Genomic DNA, 5,787 nt, shown 5'->3' with positions numbered 1-5,787 from the left:
TTTGTTTTAGATTCCACATATAAATGAAATAATATGGTATTTGTATTTCTCAGTCTATTTCACTTAGAATAATATCTTCTAGGTCTCCGGTTGTCACAAATGGCAAGATCTCCTCTTTTTTTATGGCCAATATTCCATTGTGTTAAATCTATCAGTGGACACTTAGGTTGCTTCTATATCTTGGCTATTGTAAGTAATATTATGATAAACATAGGGGTGCATGTATCTTTTCAAATTAGTGCTTTTGTTTTCTTTGGATCAAAATCTAGTTTACCATCATTATTATTACTGGCTCCTAGGATTAGTTCTATTTTTAACTTTTTGAGGAAGCTCCATATTTTCCACAGTGGCCAAACCAGCTTGCATTCCTACCAATAGTGTGAGAGGGTTCCTCTTTCTCCACATCCTCATCAACACTTGTTTTATCTGTTGATTTTAGCCATTCTTGACAGGTGATTGTGTCTCATTGTGGTTTTGATCTGCATTTCCCCAGTGATTAGTATGTTGAGCAGATACATTTTCATATGTCTTTTGGCTATCTTAGGTCGGCTTTGGCAAAATGTCTTTTCAGGTTCTCTGCCCATTTTTCCCCCATGTTTATTTATTTTGAGAGCAAGAGAGGGCATGGGTTGGGGGAGAGGCAGAGCAAGAGGAGAGAGAATCCCAAGCAGGCTCTGCACTGTCAGCACAGAGCCCAGTGTTGGGGCTCAGTCTCAAAACAGTGAGATCATGACCTCAGCTGATGTCAAGAGTCCTACACTTAACCACTTGAACTGCTTAACTGGACTGAGCTACCTGGGCACCTTGTCCTCTGCCCATTTTTAAGTCAGATTGGGTTTTTTGGTGTTGAGTTGTATAAGTTCTTTATGTACTTGAGATTCTAACCCCTTTTTTGATAAATCATTTGCAAATATCTTCTCCGGTTCAGTAGGTTACCTTTGTGTTTTGTTGATGCTGGATGCCCTTTTAAACCACAGCTTTTCCCTGTGCCCCAGGGCAGATGAATCTGCTCCTGGTCCTTGAGTACTCTGCCTCCCCACAGCAGTTCACAGCATCCAAGGTGGGGTTTGACTGTACTACTGTTCTGTCTCCCTTGTCATGCTCTATGTGGTCTTTCTATCTTGAAGCTGTTCGGTCTGCCCTCAATTTTTTTTTATCAGGAGGGACTGGACTACTCTATAAATAGGTGTCAATTTGCTGTGTTCATGGAAGAGGGGAGTTCAGGTCTTCCCATGTCACCTTTTTGGACACAAGTCTCCTGACTTCTCTTTAACTATGAAAGTTCTACATCATGGATTCTTCCAAAAGAAGGCTATTTAATCTACATTCAAAATCTGTTGTTGAGTGTAGCACCTTCATGATCTAAGTTAGATCATCTTGGCAACCTGCTGCAGCTTTTACATCAGCACTTGCTCCTTCATTTTGTACTTTGATATTAGGGAGAGGGCTTCTTAAACTTGATAAAGCTTTTCTAGCTTCAGACTGTTCTTCTGCAGCTTCCTCACCTCTCTCAGCCTTCACTGAACTGAAGAGAGTGAAGGCCTTGCTCTGGATTAGGCTTTAACTTAATGGAATGTTGTGGCTGGTTTGATCTTCTACCCATACCACTAAAATTTTCTTCCTATCAGCAATAAGGCTGTTTTGCTTTCTTATCATTCATGTGTTCACTGGGCTAGCACTTTAAATTCCTTCAAGAATTTACCTTTGCATTCATAGGTTGGCTGTTAGGCTGAAAGCTAAGCCTCTTATACCAATCTTGGATTTCCATGTGTCTTCTTCACGAAGCTTAATAATCTCTAGCTTTTGATTTGAAATGAGAGATGTGTGATACTTTATTTCACTTGAACACTTGGAGGCCACTGTAGGGCTATTAATTGGCCTGATTTCAATATTCCTGTGTCTCAAGGAATAGGGAGGTGTGAGAAGAGGGACAAAGCCAGGGAAATGGCTGGTTGGTGCAACCGTGAGAACACATATATTGTTTGCCATTTTATATAGACATGATTTGTGGTGCCCCAAAACCATTAGTAACCTCAAAGATCACAGATCACCATAACAAATGAAATATTTCAAACTTACTCACTCCTATTATAAGAATTACCAAAATGTGACACAGAGACCTAAAGCGAAAAAATGTTGGGGGAAAAATGATGCCAATAGACTGGCTCAATGCAGGGTTGCCATAAACCTTCCAATTTGTAAAAAATATAACATCTGTGAATCTCAAAGTGAAGTGCAGCAAGATGAGCTATGGCTGTAATTGTTCACGATATTCCATTAGGATCTTCTGTATTTCCCCGGTATTGATTATAATGTCTCCTCTTTCATTTTCTGATGTTATTTGCACCCTTCCTTTTTTTTTTCTTTGAGTCTGAAGTTGTGTCCATTTACTGTCTCAAAACAAAAAAAAACAAAAACAAAAACAAAAACCCAGCTTAGTTTCCTTCGTATTTCCTGTTATCTTTTTAGTCTCTATTTCATTTATTTCCACCATCCTCTTTATTTCCTTTCTTTCTAACTTTGGGCTTCATTTGTTCTTGTTCTTGTTCTTCAGTTGTAAATTTAGGTTGTAGATCTTTTTTGTTTCTTTATGTAGGGGTTTAAGACTTAGAAATTCCCTCTTAGAGGAGTGCCTGAGTGGCTCAGTCAGTTAAGTATCTGACTCTTGATATTGGCTCATGTCATGGTCCCAGGGTCCTGGGATCAAGTCCTACATCAAGCTCTGCACTGACAACACAGAGCCTGGTTGGGGTTATCTCTCTTCCTCGCTCACTGCCCCTCCCCCATTCAATCTTGCTTGCTTTCTCAAAATAAATATTAATTATTATATATTGAATGAAATATGTACATCATTTCATTACATATTTTCATTATATACTTTGAATTTTATTTCTTTTATATATACAAAGAACTGCTCTTAGAACTGCTTTCATTGGATTGCATAAGTTTTGGTATGTTGTATTTCCATTAATCATTTGTGTCAAGGTATTTAACTTATATTTTGATTTCTTCTTTGACCCATTGGTGGTCCAGAAGCATGTTTAATTTCCATCTCTTTGTGAATTTTTCAGTTTTCTTCTTAGAGTTGATTTCTAGTTTCATAGCATTATGGTCAGAAAAAAATGCTTGATGTTTACTAAGATCTGTTTTGTGGCCTAACCGATGCTCTATTCTGGAGAATGTTCCATAAAAGAGTATATTCTCTTGCTTTTGGGTGGAATGTTCTGTATATGTCTGTTAAGTCCATTTCATCTAATGTGTCGTTTAAGGCCAATATTTCCTTATTGACTTTTGTCTGGATCACCTACTTATTGATATAAAAGGGATATAGAAGGCCCCTAAAATTGTATTGCTGTATTTTTCTCACTTTAGATTAACATTTTCTTTATATATTTAGGTACTCCTATGTTAGGTGCATAAATATTTATAAGTGTTATATCCTCTAGCTGGATTGACCATCTGTTATATGATTGTCTTTGGCTCTTATTACAGGTTGTGTCTTAAAGGCTAATTGCCTATATAAGTGCAGCTACCCCAACTTTCTTTTCATGTTCTTTTGCATGGAATATCTTTTTCCATCCTTTCACTTTCAGTCTGTGTGTGTCCTTAAAGCTGAAATGAGTCCTGTAGGCAGCATATAGTTGGGTCATGTTTTTTCTAATCTCTTCAGCCCCTTTATGTTTTTTGAATGGAGAATTTAGTCCATTAACATTTAAAGTAATTTTTGATGGGTATGGACTTATTGCCATTTTGTTAATTGTTTTCTGTGTGTTTTCTAATTCACTTTTCCTTCTCTTGCTCTCTTCATTTGTGATTTGATGATTTTAGATTCCTTTTTCTTTTCGGTATCTACTGTAGGGTTTTGCTTGTGGTTCAAGAAGGCTTACATGAAACATTTATAACCGTCTATTTTAAATTCATAACAAAGTTTGAACACATCCTAAATCTCAATTTACTCCCTCACCTCATGTTTTTGATGTCCTAATTTATATCTTATGTATCCTTTAACAAGTTATTGTAGTTAGTTATTTTTACTACTTTTGTCTTTTAAATTTCACACAAGTTTTATAAGTAACCTACAACCACTACAGCACATTATTCTGAATATATATATTTACTTTGACCAGTGGTACTTCTACTTTCATACATTTTCCTGTTACAAATAAGTGCCCTTTGAGCTTAAAGAAGTCTCCTTAAAAAAAAAAAAAAAAAAAGTCTCTTTAACATTTCTTGTAAGACAGGTCTAGTGGTAATGAAATCCTTCAGTTTTGCCTATCTGGAAACCTTTGCTTCCACTTTTTAAGGACAGTTCTGTGAGTATTCTTGGTTGGCAGTTTTCTGTTAACACTTTGAATGTATTATGCTACTCCCTTCTTGCCTACAACATTTCTGCTGAAGAAAAAATTGCTAATAGTCTTAGTGAGGTACCCTTGTATGTAATAGGTTTTTGGAGTTTTTTTTCTTGCTGCTTTTAGCATATAGTACAACAATGATTTCAAGAGTAGATTCCTTAATGCCCCTTACCTGTTTAGCCCATCCCCCTCCCACTACTCCTCCAGCAACCCTCAGTTCTCTATATGTAAGTATCTCTTATGTTTTGTCCCTCTCCCTATTTTTACATTATTTTCGCTTCCCTTCCCTTATGTTCATCTGTTTTGTATCTTAAAATCCTCATATGAGTGAAGTCATATGAAATTTGTCTTTCTCTGACTAATTTTGCTTAGCATAATACCCTCTAGTTCTATCTATGTAGTTGCAAATGGCAAGATTTCATTCTTTTTGATTGCCTAATAATACTCCATTGTATGTATGTGTGTGTGTGTATATATATATATACCATATCTTCTTACTTTTTCTTTTTTAAAATAGTTTATTGTCGAGTTGGTTTCCATATAACACCCAGTGCTCATCTCAACAAGTGTCCTCCTCCATGCCCATCACCCCGCTTCCTTTCTCCCCCACCCCCATCAGCCCTCAGTTTGTTGTGAGCATTCAAGAGTCTCTCATGGTTTGCCTCCATCCCTCTCCCCAACTATTTTCTCCCCTCTTCTCCTCCATGGTCCTCCATTAAGTTCCTCCTAATCCACCTATACGTGCAAATATATGGTATCTGTCCTTCTCTGCCTGACTTAAATTCGCTCAGCGTAACACCCTCAAGTTGCATCCATGTTGCTATACATGGCCGGATTTCATCCTTTCTCATTGCCATGTAGTATTCCATCGTATAAATAAACCACATCTTCTCGATCCATTCATCAGTTGATGGACACTTAGGCTCTTTCCATGATTTAGCTATTGTTGAGAGTGCTACTATGAACATTGGGGTACATGTGCCCCTATGCATCAGCACTCCTGTATCCCTTGGGGAAATTCCTAACAGTGCTATTGCTGGGTCATAGGGGAGTTCTATTGTTAATTTTTGAGGAACCTAAACACTGTTTTCCAGAGGGGCTGCACCAGTTTATGTTCCCACCAACAGTGTAGGAGGGTGCCTGTGTCTCCACATCCTTGCCAGCATCTATAGTCTCCTGATTTGTTCATTTTAGCCACTCTGACCGGTGTGAGGCGGTATCTCAGTGTGGTTTTGATTTGTATTTCCCTGATGAGGAGGGACGCTGAGCATCGTTTCATGTGTCTGTTGGCCATCTGGATGTCCTCTTTGGAGAAGTGTCTGTTCATATCTTCTGCCCATTTCTTCACTGGGTTGTTTGTTTTTTGGGTGTGGAGTTTGGTGAGTTCCTTATAGATTCTGGATATTAACCCTTTATCTGATATGTCATTTGCAAC

The sequence above is a fragment of the Hyaena hyaena genome, unplaced genomic scaffold, assembly GCF_003009895.1.
Source record: "Hyaena hyaena isolate Hyena2069 unplaced genomic scaffold, ASM300989v1 scaffold_181, whole genome shotgun sequence".
NCBI classification, from domain to species: domain Eukaryota; kingdom Metazoa; phylum Chordata; class Mammalia; order Carnivora; family Hyaenidae; genus Hyaena; species Hyaena hyaena.
Note: the sequence above shows the minus strand (reverse complement) of the source record.